Source organism: Delphinapterus leucas, chromosome 8 (genome assembly GCF_059928025.1).
Source record: "Delphinapterus leucas isolate spDelLeu-1000000601 "Yukka" chromosome 8, BTC_Dleu_Yukka2, whole genome shotgun sequence".
NCBI lineage: Eukaryota > Metazoa > Chordata > Mammalia > Artiodactyla > Monodontidae > Delphinapterus > Delphinapterus leucas.
The window spans coordinates 113,312,815-113,330,392 of NC_143136.1; the positions used below are offsets into that span (position 1 = coordinate 113,312,815).

General features: G+C 53.2%; 1 protein-coding gene across 3 annotated transcripts in view; it reads right to left on the bottom strand.

Moving 5' to 3' along the window:
* Positions 1-8,866, bottom strand: part of RALB (RAS like proto-oncogene B) — a 40,657-nt gene extending 31,791 nt beyond the window's left edge. Inside the window, exons 1-2 of one of the 3 annotated variants that reach the window (XM_022565501.3) lie at positions 8,758-8,866; positions 8,047-8,186 (exon numbers count right to left, since the gene is read on the bottom strand). The gene's annotated coding sequence lies outside the window, so the exon portion shown is untranslated. Of the gene's footprint in view, positions 1-8,046; positions 8,242-8,757 lie in introns of those variants that run through there. The other 2 variants (XM_022565502.2, XM_089916979.1) reach the window with 2 other exon arrangements.
* Positions 8,867-17,578: the final 8,712 nt, after the last annotated feature.

A 17,578-nucleotide genomic window follows, 5' to 3' on the forward strand; every position in this document is an offset into this window, starting at 1 on the left:
GCAGATTCCCTGGGAATCTTGTTCAGACGCGCATTCTGACTCGGCGGGTCTGGGGTGGCGCCCAGGATTGGGTTCCGCCAGCGCCACCCAGACGCCGCCCCCCCCCCCCCCCCCCCGCAGAGCCCCTCTGAGCAGCAGGGCCTTGGGCTTCCTCCCTCCGTAAGAATCCGCTCTGACCCGGCACCTCCCCCAGCACAAGCTCAGCGAGACCGTCCCGTCGAGGTCGCCGATAAACTCCATGCCGCAGACTCCAACTAAACTTCTCTTTCTCCTCTCCGGTCCTCTCAAACACGACGGTGCAGCAGCTGGGAAAGAAGTGTGCCCAGCAAGGGGAAGGCGCCTAGCGGGCCAAAGCAAAGAGCCCTCTGCATCTCCCTGCAGACACGGCCCCCCGGGCCCTGCAGCCCCCCTGGCAGGGGTCCCGTCAGGTCCTTCTCCTCTACCTGGCTTCCCGTGTCAGTCCTCCGAGCTCAGCCTTCCCCCTCACGTCCCCACTCTCCCCTGTGGGGATCTCATCCGTCTCAGCAGCTTTATCTGTAGCCCCCGAACTCTCAGGACGCAGCCCAGGGTGCTCTCCTGACCTCCAGGCTCCTTCACCTCCTCTGCCTTGGGCCACCTCTCCCCGCTTGGGTGTCTCACGAGAATCTCCAGCTTAACGTTCCCAGAAGAGAACTCTTGATTCTTCCCGCCTTGAAACCCGCTCTTCTCCGTGATTCCCCATAGCCAGCCATACTCATCACTAAAACCAGAAACCCAGGAGTCACCTGTGACCCCTCTGGCCCCGCCGCCACCTCAACTCACGACCAGTTCTGCTGATTCCACCTCCAAGTCACACTCCAAAGCCATCTGCTTCTACAGCCCAGGCCCAGCCACCAACCACTGACTGGCCACGACCTGCTAACTGACCTCTCATCGCCACTTCAGCCTCCCCACAAGCTCTTCTCCACACAGCCCCGCTGTAAACAAAAGCCCCTACAAGTGGACGCGTGTTTACAGCCCGCTAACGGCCCACCATGGATGAAATCCAAACCCTCCACACACCGTCGCCCCCAAGACCCTGCACCGGCCTTCCCCCAGCCAGTGTGCCTTCCTTCAGCTCCCAGCACAGGCCAAGTACCGTCCCGCGCAGGACCCCTTCCACGCACTCTACCCTTTCCTCAGCTGGCTTTTAGGAAGACCGGAAGCGAGAGGAAGTACAGTACACTCAGGCAACTGAAGAGAGGTGCATGTCGCTGCCTGGAGCAGAAAGAAAGAGGCAGAGCCTGGCATGATATGAAGGCAGAGGGGAAAGTAAGGGCCAGTAGTTCAGGGATTTTAGACTTTCTGCTGAGTGCACGGAACAGCCTTCCAAGAGTTACAAGCAAATGGGTGACAAAATTAGACTTGCAAGTTGAAAAGATCATTGTAGCTACAGTGTGGAAAAGCAGAGGCACCCAGGGCAGACGGGGCCAATGCAGCAGGCCTGGCCTAAGGGAATGACAGTGGACAAGGGACGGTGGACAGGCTTTCCACTAGTTAGGAGGTTATGATACTGTGAGGTATACGTGGTCGTTCAGATGTGACCTAATTATAGTTCTCACATGTCTTTGGCCTTTGCCCACAGCTCCCAGAACCCTGGGAATTTCCTGAATGACAAGAGCAAGGGGAGCACCTTATGTTATGTTTGGTCACTTGTGCTCAGTTCCTGAAAACGATTCAGAGCCATAAAGGTGATGTGAGTGTCGTCTTGTTCATAACAAGCCCCTTCCCACCACAACTGGGTTAGGTCGATGAGGGGACTCTGGGGAAGCACCTGAGGACGCTGGGGCAACCAGCCTTGAAAAGAGGGCTGGAACTTTCAGCCCCACCCCCTGATTTCTGGGGAGGAGGGAGGGGCTAGAGGTTGAATCAATCACCAATGGCCAGTGATTGAATCAGCCATGTTTGTGTGACGGCGCCTCCATAAGAACCGAAAAGAAGGCGCTGAGGAGAGTTTCCAGGTGGGAGAACCAGAGCGCACAGTGGCACGTGCCACCGTGGGGGCCCCAACTCCACAAGGACACGTGCTCCTGCGACTGGGACCTCACCCTGTGCACCTCTTCACCTGGCTGTTGACTCACATTCTTTGTAACAGGCTGGTCATCTAATGAGTAAATGGGCTTCCTGAGTTCTGTGAGCCACTCCCACAAATTAACTGAACCCAAGCAGGGGGTGGTGAGAACCTCTGGTTTATAGCCAGTTGGTCAGGAGTGCAGGTGACGACCTGGCACCTGAAACCCAATCACGGTGTCATGGGGACCTCCGATCTGTAGCCACTTGGTTGGAAGCACAGGTGACGACCTGGACCCGCGACTGGTGTCTGAAGCGGCGCCAGTCCTGTGGGACTGAGCCCTTAAGCTCTGGAGTCTGGCGCTACCCCTGGGTAGAGAGTGTCACGGTCGGGTAGAAATGAAGGACGCCCCGCTGGTGGCAGAGGGTTTCTCAGTGGTGTGCCCTCACCCACCCCACCTTGGAATCAGGTGCAGAAACCCTTTAGAAGTTAAAAAACCGGCAGACTTTACTGAACAAACATATGCAATTTGAGATTTAAAAAGGCCTAATATGCAAGGGTGAGGAGAGGTACCACGCTGGCCGAAATCCAGTCCTAACAATGGGATCAGCTACTCCGCAATGGCTGACTGGCCCCCATCTTTTCCTGTTTTGACTGGCGGGAGGAAGGAGGGGACAATGGGAGAGGATAAACGGTAGGATAAAGGAAAGTAAGACACTAGCTCATAAACTGGGGCAGCGGATGGGAAAAGAGCCAAAAACAGGAAGAAAGGAGGAACGGCAAATTGTGCTGACTTTTCCACCTGGCCTCCTGATGAGTCCAACAGCCTTGAACCGGGCTGGAATGAACAGAAGCGATTTTCAGCAGACTTCATTTGCTGAAGTTACAATTTAACATGATTTATGAAGCTTCTTGTTATAAATATGCTTGAGTCAAAGGATATCTGTTACATGAAAGTACCAAAATCATAGAATTTTTAGAAATGGAAAGAAACCTGGAGGTCACTGACTCAGGCTTCTGGCTCAGGATCCCTAAATTCTTCTCTCCACGTATGGACACTCCAGAAAGATTTCATCTAGAAGCTAAAAGAATAAGGCCCTTCTGTCCAGGTGGATGGTTAAAATGTATTAGGGTTTCAAAAGAGAAATGAAGAATTGCTAAGCAGAGAAATATTGTCCAAAGCTTTATAGTAATTGGAAGAGGTTTTTTTTTTTTTTTTTCTCCCGGAATGCCATAGTTTATTCATTGGTCTTAGCATCAGGGCTCTAGAAAACTTTATCCTGTGATTATGCCTCTTTTCTCCCTCCCCCCTTTTCAAAAAAACTTTTTATTGTGGAAAGTTTCACACATACATAAAGTCGGGAAGAAGCATTTAATAAACAGCCTTGTGTCCATCACCCACATTCTCCAAGAGTTTTTCAGCTACTTTGCCAGTGAGTTTTATTTTTTAAAAAATACACAGATCAGGGCTTCCCTGGTGGCGCAGTGATTGAGAGTCCGCCTGCTGATGCAGGGGACACGGGTTCGTGCCCCGGTCCGGGAAGGTCCCACATGCCGCGGAGCGGCTGGGCCCGTGAGCCATGGCCGCTGAGCCTGCGCGTCCGGAGCCTGTGCTCCACAACAGGAGAGGCCACAAGAGTGAGAGGCCCGTGTACTGCAAAAAAAAAAAAAAAAATACACAGATCACTAATGACTGACTTTAAGCTGTTCATCAAGGAGATCATTTTGGCAATAATTTTTTACCAATTTGTCCCAGGGTTAAAAAAAAAAGCTCAGCTGTTCCATTTGGTTTAGGGACTAGCGAGATTTTAATTTCTAATTTCCAAAGCTACTGCATATTTGGCTAATTAATCCTAGCATCTGACAATGAAGGAGCAGAGAAAGAACACAACGTTTCAAGTATAGAATAGTAAAAACTCCAGCTGCATTTTAATCTCCCGTGGTGCAAACTTCAGGAAGCGTATGAAACAAAACCTTCAAAAGGAAACTGTGGTAGTTAGCCTCCAAGAATGCCAATGGTCATCAGGCTTCCCCAGGGCAGCCCACTCCCACACTGCACCAGGTTGGTCCATGTGCTGGCAGAAGGGATGGTACATGGCTTCCAAGAGGAGGTACCAGGGCACGGCAGTCTCCATCGTGATCATCCTCGCTCTCTCTCTCTCTCTCTCTCTCTCTCTCTCCTCTCTCTCTCTCTCTCTCTCTCTCACACACACACACACACACACACACACGTCACTTGCCCCGGGGGAGAAGGTGAGCGCCCAGGTTGTGCAGGGCCCTGCGGAGCAGCCACGTGGTGAGCACTGAGGCCCCCAGGCCACAGGCGTGTGCGTGCCCCGTCTCGGGAGAAACTCTGAACCAGAGCGCCCAGCCGAGCTGCTCCCAGATCCTGAACTTCAGAAACTATGTGATCATAAATGTCTGTTGTCTTAAGCTGCTAAATTTGGGCCAATTTATTACACAGCAGTAGAAAATTCACTCAAAAGACAGACAAACTTTTTAGGCAGGCAGCCACACAGCACCAAACTACTCTATTTCCTTCAACTCATGACGTATACTAAGCAAAATTACATAGCTTGGAATGTTTTAATTTGGATGAGACCTAACTCAATATTTTGTATGTCGATTCCCAATTTGGTGGGCCTAAATCATACTGTATACATATTGCCCACTAAGCTCTGACAAAAGCAACAAAGACAACAATGTATTAGCCATTATCTATTGATAGCACCCGTTTCTGCGTTTAGACTTCGATTTTTTAAAAGGCAAAAACTCCCCAAAGATTGGTCTACAACCATGACAGAGAACACTCAGGAAAATGATAAGCACTTACTTTTTTTTTAGAGTGACATAAACTTGAAATTGAGACCCGGCTGATATTTTGCAGTTGCTATAGGAACCACACGTACCTTCCCTCTTTGACAGTCCGCATCCACATTCTCTTCGCCTTTCTTTCCACTCTCACCCACCCAAAAGCTCACACGCCCTGCCCTCATGTCGGCTTGGCCCCTCTACTTTTTGGAACATCCAATATGTACACGTGCACACCCGTATTTGTATTCCTAGGAACCAAAAGAACTGAGGACACAGCTCATGGTCAAATCTCCAAGGCCAGATACTTACCTGGTATTGGTTAGATCAGGGGGTCTGTGCCAGCAGATAGCTGATGCTCAGTAAGGATCAGGTTCCCTCCTCCTCCTTGCCCACCCCGGCCCCCTCCGCACGATGAGGGAAGGGCTCCATTTCTCTGGTACTCAGTCAGCTCTCTTCCATTCAGACTCCTCAGCAACACTCCTTCACTTTAGAAAAACATCCAGCGGGCTCTATGTTCTGTACAGGCAGCCCCCAAATTAGGATGTGACCCACGATTTTTCAACTTTATGATGGTGTAAAAGAGATAAGCATTCGGTAGAAACCTACTTCAAATTTTGGACTTTGATCTTTTCCCGGGCTAGCAATATGCGGCAAGATACCCTCTTGTGTGGGCAGAGACCTAAATAGACAACGTCTCCAAAGAAGACGTACAGGTGGCCAATAGGCGCGTGACAAGATGCTTGACATCGCTAATTATTAGAGAAACGCAAATCAAAGCTACAATGAGGTACCAACTCACACTGGTCAGAATGGCCATCATCAAAAAGTCTACAAATAATAAATGCTGGAGAGGGTGCGGAGAAAAGGCAACCCTCCTACACCGTTGGTGGGAATGTAAGTTGGTGCAGCCACTATGGAGAACCGAATGGAGGTTCCTTAAAAAACTGAAAATAGAGTTGCCATATGATCCTGCAATCCCACTCCTGGGCATATATCCAGACAAAACTGTAATTCAAAAAGATACATGCACCCCTATGTTCATAGCATCACTATTTACTCCAGTAGCCAAGAAGCAACCTAAGTGTCCATCAACAGATGAATGGATAAAGAAGATGTGGTCCATATATACAATGGCATATTACTCAGCCTTAAAAAAGAATGAAATAATGCCATTTGCAGCAACATGGATAGCCCTAGAGATTCTCATCCTAAGTGAAGTTAGTCAGAGAGAGAAAGACAAGTATCATATGATATCACTTATATGTGGCGTCTTTTAAAAAAATGATACAAATGTGAACTTATTTACAAAACAGAAACTGACCCAGAGACATAGAGAACAAATTTATGGTTACCAAAGGGGATAGCATGTGGGGATGAGAGGCAGGGGGAGGTAAATTAGGGAGTTTGGGATTAACGTATATGCACTACTCTATATAAAACAGGTGAACAACAAGGACCTACTGTATAGCACAGGGAACTCTACTCAATATTCTGTAATAACCTATAAGGGAAAAGGTTCTGAAAAATATATGCACACACATATATATGTTTCACTTTGCTGTACACCTGAAACGAACACGACATTGTAAACCAACTATACTTCAATAACTAAAGAAAAAAAAAAAAAACTCCTCTCTGTGATGCTGGACCACAGCCCCAGTCAGCCACAGGACCACAAGGGGGAACAGCTGATACAAGGCCAGTCCGTACCCTCCATACCCACAGAGCCGGTCTGTTCTCCACTCTGAGTACAGAATGCAATAAGCTACATGAGATATTCAACACTTTATTATAGGACAGGCTTTGTTTTGGGTGATTCTGCCCAACTGGAGGCAATGGGGGTGCTCTGAGCAGGTCTAAGTTGGGCCAGGCTAAGCAATGGGTTCAGCAGGTTAAGCGTATTAAATGCGTCTTTGACCTACGATATTTTCAACCTATGGTGGGTCTATCGGGACGTAACTTCAGTAAGTCAAGGACAAGCTGGATTTGGAGCCAGTGAAAAGTGGGACTCTTGCTATCACCCTGAGACAAGTTGCACTGGAAGCCTCAGAAGAGCTGCCAGGATCTCTCAGAGCTATTGCTCTAGGTTGTTACACTGTCTCCACATTTAGCTTTCAGAAAGAGGCTCCAATTATGTTTCTAGGTGGATAAGAATTTAGTAACTGAATGCAAAGACTTATTGTGGGATTGGGTGATGCAGCCCAAAGAATTATCTCAACCCTGTGGTCTAAACATTTCCAGAATCTCAAGCCATCTTCCACCAAGGCAAGAACCCTGAAGAATTAAGGCAAGAAATCAGAACTTTTCCACCTCTTCCACCTTCTACCAAGACCCACTGAGATCCCATTTGCGGCCCTATTCTTGTTTTCCTATCTTTATGTGTCCAGTCCCGTATTCCCAAAAGATATCTAATAAGTTATCCCGCCCACTTTTTTTTCACACGAAACCCTGGGCATAGGGAAATCTTGCTGACATCTCAGGTCAGAATAGTCACTGTTTCCAATGGGAAATAACATGAATAGAAAAGGAAGGGAAGACCCAGATGGGGCAGGAGAAAGACTAGCTGTAGCAACTGAAGCCACACACGAGGGATGTGTGTCCCTGGCCTTATTCCCACCCCTAACCCTAACCCCCACTGCCACAAAGGACGCCGCCAGCGTTCCTTACTTCGTTTAACCCTAACAAGGAGGATGACTATCACCTTTTTACAGCTGTGGACTCTGCGGGACAGAGAAGTGCAGAGCTGTGCTCGAGATCACACCACGAAGAAAGTTTCAGAACGTGGGTCTTTGCACCTTGCCCTCCTGTCCTTCCCAATATTCAAGCCTACCTTTCCCGCTCACTCCGTATCTGAGAACTTCGACATTCCAATCATATTGTTCCAGGTGGACGGAACACTGCCTTAAACTGTTTCCAACTGTGACATCCGAGAATCTTGCTGCTTTCTTAAAATATGGGTCATTTACCCGTCTGAAAGATACACTAGTCCTTCTGACAATCAGTGCCCACTATCCATCCTCAAAACCTAACCAAAAAAAATTTTTAAATGAGGTTAGGAAACCGGGACAAAGCAGAAAGTTCACTGTTCTACAAGGGACGAAACCAAGTCACAGACAACTCCAACGAGCCATCAGCCAAGTCTCTCCCAATGGCAATTCTAAACGAGTCCGGGGGACACAAGAGCTTCTCTCCGGAAGACTCACCTGAAAGCAACATCAAAGTTCCAACGTTTCCAGAATTCACCCGAAAACGAGCACAGAACGGACGCTGCTCCCACGAGCAGCCTGGGCGCAGCTGTCTCGGCACCAGCGTCTGAACCCACCACGGGCACGACCTCCTAGACCTACGGGGGCGAGACGAGGCGCACGGGCAGGTCCAGGCGCGCCCCGGGAGAAGCCGCCCCAGCGCCAGCCCCTCGCGTAAGGGAGCTGGGCGGGGGGGGGGGGGGGGGGGGCGGGGAGCAACTTTGCGCTCAGCACCAGGACGGCAGCAAACCCAACACGCAGCAGACCGCGCAACTTTCGAAGCGCGGCCCCCGGGAGTCCACGGCCAAGCTCTTGAGGCGCTAAGAAGTTTGTGCAACATTCACAGCCTCACCCTGACCACAGCGGCGACTAAGGGCCTGAGGAAGTGAACCCTCCTCGGCTGGAGGCCCGAAAGGCAGGAAGTAGCGGCAGAGGCCACTTGCCGGACAAGGGAAGGAGCGCCGGACTCGGGAGGCGCCTGGGGCGCCGCCCCCATCTCCTCCGCCCCAAGCGGGTCTGGGAGGACCCCCGTCCCCGGCCCGAGCGGGGCCGCCGCCCCCAGGTCGCCCTCCTGCCACAGCCCTGCGCGGAGCCGGGGCCAGGTGCCACCCGGCCCGGGGCGCGCCCCACCTCGCCCGCAGGGCCCCGCTGGGGCGCGGACACCCTTACCTGCGACCCGTCCCGTGCCGCCTGGCCGTCCGCACCGGCCCCCGCCCTTAAACCTGCCCCGCCCGCTCCTTCGCCTCCTCCGGCGGCCGGACCCCAGCCCTGCTCCGCCGATTTGTCATTGAGCCGCCGGCTCGCTTCCCCACCCCCCCGAGCGCGCGCCCGGCGTCGCCTAGGCAACCCCGCCCCTCGAGAGCGCGCCCTGCCTTCCGCTCCCACCCATCCCCCGGAGACCTCGCCCATCGGGAGCCTACTAGCCAATCCGAAGCGGAGTTTCCCAGCCTTGGGCGGGGTGAGGAGGAAGCTTCTCCAATGAGAAGCCGCCTAGGGCGGGAGGGGCGGGTTCCGCACGCAGGCCCCGCCCGCCTCCACTTCCTCCTGTCGGCGGCTGACGCGCTGCACGTGACCACTGCTCCAGTGAAGGAATCCGAGCAGGTCTGGGGACTCTGGGCGTGGCGGGCAGGGGTGCTCCCGCCGTGGGCTTAGGTCAGGGCGAGGCCAGAGCCCTGGAAAGCAAAAGGGAAAGGCAGGCCTGATGTGGAGAAACCGAGGCAAATCACGATGCCTCCAGGCGGCTGTCGGGACGCCGGACCGGGGCTCCCGAGGCGGGACCTCCGCCTGCCGCCACCACTCCCCACGCTGATGACACCCCATTAGCAGTAATGGGGTTGCCAGGGCCTCGCAATGACTTGGCCCAGGTCACGTACAAGGGCCGGAATCCTCACCCCAGCTGTAGCCTTGATGTCGGAAGTTCAGTGGGTAAGCTCGTGGCCGACGGGTTTTTCACCCACAAGGCTCAGGAACTTGTAATTTCGATCCAAATAGGGTTTGGGTTGATTTTCCTAACTGCCCCTTCTTAGAGCTGAGTCCTACCCTCATTCCACTTCGCCTTCGCAGGATTTATGGCCCCACTGATCCCTACACAAACCTCATGGCACGTCCGTCACACGCTGTATGGCAATCAATTGTTTAAATGCCCGCCTCTATATCTCTAGGGATGAAAACTATCTCTTGTTCAATTTGATATCCACAGCAGCTAGCACCGTGTAATTAATCCTTTCCTTGTTGATAATTATACACCAGGGTGCTGCGTGTGGTATATGAGAGGCTTTGTGCCTTGATTACATTGCTATGTATAAGCAGCTAACAGATTCAGGCCCTTTACCAAGAGCTGTATCAAAAAGCACAGAAGCTTTAACTTAGTCTTAAGTAACGGTCTTAACCAAAAACATGTCACCAGAATATCCTAGTGTTACCCTACTATCCTAAGTATTCTGTTTTACCCTTCTTGTACGCATTAAAGGCGTACTAATTGCCTGCTAATTATATGACAGAAACTGCCAGGTGCTATAAGAGAGAAGGTAGGAGGCTTCTCAAAAAAGGAGGCTCTCTATGGACCTAGCGATGATCACACTAAGTGAAGTAACTCAGAGAGAAAGACAAACACCGTGTGATACCGCTTATGTGTGGAACCTAAAATACGATACAAATGAACTTACCTACGAAACAGACTCACAGACAGGTGGAGAACAGACTGGTGGTTGCCAAGGGGGGGCGTGGGGGAGGGATGGGCTGGGAGTTGGGGATGAGCAGATGCCAACTATTGTGTAGAGAATAGATACACAACAGGGTCCTACTGCAGAGCACAGGGAACTATATTCAATATCCTGTTAAACCACAATGGAAAAGAATATGAAAAAGAATGTATATATATGTATATGTATAACTTGAATCACTGTTTGGCTGTACAGCAGAAATTAACACATTGTAAATCAACTATACTTCAATAAAATAAACTTTAAGGTAAAAACTTTTTTTAAAAAAGGAAGCTCTCTAGTATTTATAACCTAGAAGGGGAATCAGGTGCAAACTTTTTCCTATGGAGTAACAATGAAGTGCACAGGTTTAGAATCAGGAAGCACAGATTCACAGAACTAGCAATGATTAGGAAGTTGGTTAGGAAGTTGCTTAGCCTCTGTGGGCCTCAGTTTCCCCAGCCATCCCATAGGAGCAGCGCCTGTGCCCTGCAGGGGTGAAGATTTAAATGCAATTACCTATAGAGCTCTCGGTAGATACAGTGCTAGGAACTTGATGAGCGCTTAACAAATGTTAGCTTCAACTGTGATTGCCAGCAGAGGCCAAGATGTGCACTCAAGCCCATCGTAACCACCTAGGGGACAGCATTTCGTCCCGAGGCCCGTGGTGACTGGGGTGTGCGCACCGCTGTCGCGCAGCCAGCGCTGTGTGCAGCCCAGCGGGAAGGACCTGCTGTGATGATGTCATTTGACCAAATGCACGTTGAGACAGTGGAGCGGCTCCCCGCAGCCCAGCCAGCTGAAATGGGCAGTTTAGGGGACAGGATCAGGGTTGTGGAGACGACCAGCGTTTCCTGTCCCCACACCCCTAGGGTCCACAGTGGCCACAGGCGGTTTCCTTACCTTTCCTGGGTGCATAAGTGCCATTGCTGTGACTAGCAACAGAATGTCATGCAGGATGGATGCAGTGGGCTTTCTGAGAAATGCTGTCCTTACTCTCTTCCCCCCATTGCCCGCGCCACCCCCTCACCTCCGTACCTCCTTTAGCCCCCAGGACTCGGAGGGATTCCCGTGGGAGGAACATCTGTTCGGCTCCTAGACACGCCAGGCCCCGGCTGAGCGTGGTGGGTGCAGAGAGGATCAGAACACTTTTGGAAGGGCTGTCTCACAGAGGTCACAGCCCAGGAGCATGTCCCATGGGGGGATGAGCCCTGAGAGGTGACTGGCCACAGAGCCTCTGGGACTGCTCCTGTCTGGTCTCGGGCCACCCCTGTCTGCTGAGCTTCTCCTAAGGGAACCCTGACTGCCCGCAGAGCCCAGGGCCTGAACAGCAGGGATACGAGATCCCCAGCAGGCCCCTGTAAGGTGACTCGCACCCACTGCAGCTGTAGAAGAAGCATTCTAGATGTTCCCTCTTTCAAAACTATCAACTGAGTCCAGAGCGCTGTCTGACAAGTATTTCCACTTCTCTTTCCAGGGCACTGGCGGGACCTGAACTTCCCAGCTCCCTGTGCTTGAGTGAGGCGATGTGACTAGTTCTACCCAGTGACCTGGAAGCGGAAGGGACACGTAGTCATTTGGGGGCAGGAGACTGTCAGCGTGAGACCCTTCTCGGTGGCGCGGCCGCTGGGAGTGTTTGGGAGGGTGGCCGCGCCGTCAGCCCTGGCACCTGCAGCGAGCACAGTGACTCTCACCCCCGCCCCCGACGGCCTGAGATGTCCGCTGACCACGGCGAGACATAAACGTTTGTGGTCTGAAGGCACTAAGATTCAGGAGTTGTTTGTTCGGCTGCAAAGCTTCGCGTCCTCTGACTGACGCCGGGCCCTAACGTGTACCAAGCTGGGGATGCAATGGTGGACAACTCAGACGAGAGAACCAGTAGATGGACAAGCAACCTGAGAACTCCCGATGACGTGAGACTGGGTGGTCAGAAGAAGGTCTCTCTTCATATACATACTACCATGTGCAAAACAGAGAGCTAGCGGGAACCTGCAGTACAGCACAGGGCGCTCAGCTCGGTGCTCCGTGACCTCCTAGATGGGTGGGCTGGGCGGGCGATGGGAGGGAGGGGATACGTGTATACACATAGCTGATTCACTTCGTTGTACAGCAGAAACTAACACAACGTTGTAAAGCAACTATGCCCCCATTTAAAATTTTTTTTAAAAAGTCTTTCTCAGGAGGCGACATTTAAGCTAGGACCTGAAGGACGCAAAGGAATCAGTGTCAGGAAAGGTTGGGAGTGAGGGGAAGGAGAGGACCTTCCGAGCAGAGGAACAAGCCGCAGAGACAGCGGCCAGGAGGCGTGGACGGAGAGCCGTGGGCGGGGCGGGCGGGTGAGACCCCAGAGGGTGCAGAGGGAGGTGGGATCTGGATCATGCGGGGGCTCCTAGGTTAGGGTGAGGAGATTGGAATGTGTTCCAAGTGTGACAGGAAGCCACTTAGGAGGTTCAAGTCTGCAGGCGGACAGGCTTTGATTTAGGTTTTAGAAAGACCACTCTCGTATCGTGTAGAGGTCGAGCTGTAAGGGGCAGGTGTGGGCATGGGGCTTAGAAGGCTGTTCCGGGGGTCCAAGCAAAGTGGGGTCCGCAGGGCCAGAGGCTGGAAGGGAAACCTGCCCTCAGGAGGTTCGGGGAGATTTGCAGAAGGAGGGGAGCAAAAGCACTGAACAGAAGGTCCTCCTGCCAAATCCCAGAGGAAGCAGAGGCAAGGCTGGACGTCGGGACCCCCAGAGGTGCACTGACTCCAGGGAGACGGGTGCTCAAAAGCCAGGCGGAACGGGGCTTGTGGAGCCACGGGGTGTGGAGCAGAGAGCTGGCCAATTTCCTAGAACATCAGCCAGAACAGCCCTGGATGGTATTATTGGAAAGAGTCTGACAAGCTCTGACATCCCTGTGGACATTTGATACTTGGTGACCGCCTCGATTAGAGGGGGGCCACCGATCTATAGACGGAAAAAAGCCATTCTTACCTACTGACGGGGGGAAGAATCTACTGTAAACAGCAAGACTAGATGGGGTGCATCTCCAGTGATCCAGTCACCTTGCTACTCTGTGTTTCCCCAGCCCTCAGTGCCCTGCACTTCCTGTTCTCAGGAACGGGTCTCACAGGCTCATTCATACACAGGAATAAATGACTAAAGACAGCTCAGTGCAGGACTTCCCTGGTGGTCCAGTGGTTAAGACTGTGCTGCCAATGCAGGAGACACGGGTTCGATCCCCGGTAGGGGAGCTAAGGTCCCGCATGGCGCGGCCAAAAAGAAAAAAAAAAAAGACAGCTCTGTGGGTTCCCGTTCCTTCCTGGGCATTTGCATCGTCCAAAACTAAAGCCTGAAGTCTTAGGTCAGGGCAAGTATTTAGGGGAGGACCAGAGAACTTTAGTTCACACAAGTAGCATGGAGTGACTTATCCGTCCCCGGGAAAAGGTCCCGACTCCTGAGTTCTCACTTGGAATCCTCCTCCAAAGCCTGGGGGACAGCCCCAAGCCTCCCCTTCCTTGCAGCCTTTCGCTGGCAGCTACCAACAAAAGCCCCTGGTGCTCACTTATTCCTAAACGTGTTCAAAATCTTGCCTTTGGTGTTCAGTTTAGTTACTGTCACTGAAAAACACTGTTTTATCAAGAGCTTCTCTCTCACCGTTACCACCTTCCTATGTGGTCTCTACGGACCTAGCCAGGCAGCAGGAACTAACCAGATGACATCCCAGCAGTTGCCCTGCAGAAGCCCCGTAATTAGGTGGAGGAGATTTCCCCTTCCAAAAGAGGCGAATCCACTTGGGACGCACATTAGAAAACAATGATTCCTTGCTAGTTTGAGTTCTTGAATCAGCTGCACTTATCCTTCTGCCATCATAGCTTACCAAGAGTTGTCCCCCAGAAATGAGGGCAAGTCTGTCTTGCCATTAAGTAGTAAGTCTTCATCGTTGTGGCTCAACCCACCACGTGCCAGCTCATCCTCTCCCCTTCCCACTCTGGGGACACACATGCTCTGTGGTTCCACAGTAACCACCACCAAGATCCAGTGCTGACCTCCAGGTAACCAGAGCAAAAGTCCTGCAGGGTGACAGCGGCAAAGCCCTCGAGGGTGAGCGAAAATGAGCTCCGAGTGTCTGGATTCTGTGCTGAGCTCTCTCCAACATGAAACACAAGCCATGGTCTCCCAGGAAGCCAGCCCCATCTAACAGCATGAAAACAATCCTCTCTCCCAGCCCAGCCGTGCTCCTGAGCTGCAGATGCATGAGCCCCACGGAGCCTAGCTCTGGGCGGCTAGGTGGACACACGGACAGACACAGAGGACGCGGGGACACACAAACTTGAGCTAGGAGGAGGGATGAGGAAAGAAGTGATGCTGGCTGTGTAGGGGAGCGAACCTTGCCACCCCAAAATGTGTCTCTTCGGCTTGCACATTATTTTGAGCTAAATACAATTAAGGCCCAAAAGACTTCGACCCTCCCCCTAACTAACCGCCTAAAGAATTTAGATGGAGGGCCTGTTCCGGGAAGAACTATCGCTGCAGAAAACCGTAATATAATAACATGAGTGAGGGGTGGTCGACGGGGGAAACTAGCAAGGCCCGTGCGATCACAGAGCACCTCCGTGTCCCAATGCCCCTGCACAGCCCAGCAAACATCTGTTTATCAAACATTTGCTCATTTGCTTCTTTCATCTGCCTGTAAATTGCCTTCGTCCCCTTTGAAGGCCAACCCTACCCGTTCTCCTCCTGGATGGCGCATAAGCCTCACCTGCGTGACTTGTGCTGGGTCCGTGTTCTTAGGGAGCCCCTGTATGTACCTAATTACAGTCGACTTCCCCTGTGAATCTGCCCTGCCTCTAGTTAATTCTTAGGCCAGCCGGGAGAACCCAGAAGGGGCCGGGAAAGTTCCTCCCCAGGAGCTGGGTGCGCTGCGGGCACTGGCCTCTGCTCTCTCCCGCCCGCGCGCAGCCCATGCTGCTGCGCTTCTTCCCTTTCTAGACGAGGCCCCTGGGCACAGAGGACCAAGGCGGAGAGCCCGAGGTCAAGCCCGGCCGGAGCTTGGCCTTGAACTGCCTCTGCTCTTGGCCTAGGGCAGCCAGAGCATTCCTGGCGGCCTCCCAGCACGGACCAGGCGCCCCAGGCCTCATTCGCCGCCAGCCGGCTGCCGGGGGAGGAGTTGGGCTGCACCTCCGCCCCTGCCCCACCCCCTCCAGCGGCTGGGTTGCCCCGCCCCCTTCCGGCGACTGGGTTGCCCCGCCCCTCAGCCACTGTCACTCTGCCCCTCCCCCGCTCCGTGATTCTTTTCGTGAGCCGCACTTTTTTTATACTGTGCTTTTCTTTTTTTATGGACAGCCCATCTCATCCCTGCGTCCGCTCCAGAGAGCAGGGCAAGGCTAAGGGGTCAGAGGGCTGAGGAATGTGGGGTGGCCAGTGGGGGATAAGGGACCCCTAAGCCAGGGGCCCCTGCTTTGGAAGGAAAGGAAAACTACCACCGGTAAAGTCAGCCCCGCCCCCCAGCCCCTACTCCCTCCTCCAGCAGCAAGACCACTAAAACATGAGTTTTAATTCTTTACAACAGCCAAGAAGAAGCTGGGTAGACAGGAACAAGGTTAAAGTGGCAATGAGGTGAGCATGGCCCCCAGGGCTGGGAAAGCTGCAGGTTCCCATGGAGGCCGGGTCCCTGCTAGGAAAGCCCCAGAAGGATGGGGTGGCGACCTCCTTCCACAGCCCTCGCAGGTGGCACATCCCGCAGGACACTCAGGCCCGGAAACCGCAGGAAGCAAGGCGGGCCCCAGGGGGCTGCACAGCCCCACAGCATGATGGCAAGGGCCAGCCGGCCTGCCCACACCTCACACAGGTAGGAGACGAGGCCCAGACTCAGGAGGCCGCAGGGGTGGGTTTGAGGCCACAAGAAGCCTCTCGGCTGAGACTGGGGTCCAGCCCGTCCCCCCGCCGCACTTCGCCACGTCCCAGGCCGAGCAGTTTACAGTGGGTTCTCAGCATGTCTCATGTCGCACAGTCCAAGAGGGAGGTGTGATTTCCAATTCACAGGTAGGTCAGTGAGGTTGAGAGGCAGACCAGGCCTCAAACCAGGTGTGCCTGACAAGTCCACACTCTTTATCCCAGTCCCATGGCTGCAAGGCTGTGTGACCTTGGACAAGTCACCTCCCCTCTCTGGACCTCGGTCTTCTCCGTCTTGTGAGAGTCTCAAGTCTCTGCCAGGCACCAGCTGTCAGGGAAGAGTGCTTCTCGGGCCCTGTGCTCTGCGCCTCCCGACGGGCACCCGACAAGGCGGAGGCCACGCCTCTGGCAGTGCCAGCACAGCTCCCTGCTCTCGAGGCCCCTCAGACTCCTGCCCCACCCCATGTTCCTGCTCCCACCTCATCACAGCCTAAGCCCTCTCCAGGAGTTTCCCTGGAGGAGTGGCTGCCGTCTAAAGGATGAGGCCAGGGACTTCCCCGGTGGTCCAGCGGTTAAGACTCCGCGCTCCCAACGCAGGGGGCCTGGGTTCGATCCCTGGTCAGGGAACTAGATCCCGCATGCCGCGGCTAAGACCCGGCGCAGCTAAATAAATAAATAAAATAAAATAAAATAAAGGGCGGGCTAGAGAATCTCTCCCCAGATGACCTATTGCTGAAACACGGGAGACTGGGTCCTTTTGTTCATATCTGATGGCTGTCATCAGCCACTCACATTTAAATATTAATTCCTTTAATCCTTCCTACAGCTGAGATGTTATGCAAAGTGCCTACTACAGTGTTTGACCCATAGTAAGCCTCAATACTTGTTAATTAACGGACGGATGGACTGATGGATGGGTGGGCGGGCGGATGGATGGATGGATGGATGAATGGATGGCTGGATGGATGAGGGAGTGGTTGGAAGGATAGGATTAGGAGGCTCTAGGACAAGGCAGTGGCATTCACTGAACTGGAGACGCGTGGTGAGGTCGATGTGAGGTGGTCGACACACAGCAGAAGGTACGTGGCGGCCAGAGGGCTGCGTCTGGAGGCACTGGTACAGCAGGAGGCGGGGAAGGCACATGCAGGGACCAGCGTGCCAGGTCGGGAGCACAGGCCCCCAACGTGCTGACAGCACCAGTCTCCCACTGCAGGCTCCGTGTGGCACGCAGAGCAGGTCAAGCACACGGCCCATCTTACTCACGCCTGGCGATTAGAGACCCTGCTGTCAGCCTGGTCAACTCACACTGGGTAGCGGCTTGACCCAAGGCCACCGCGTATGTCTCAGCAGAGCCGTGACAGGCTGGGCCCTGGCCTTGATGACCAATGCCGGCAGGCCCCTGACCTGGAACACCCAG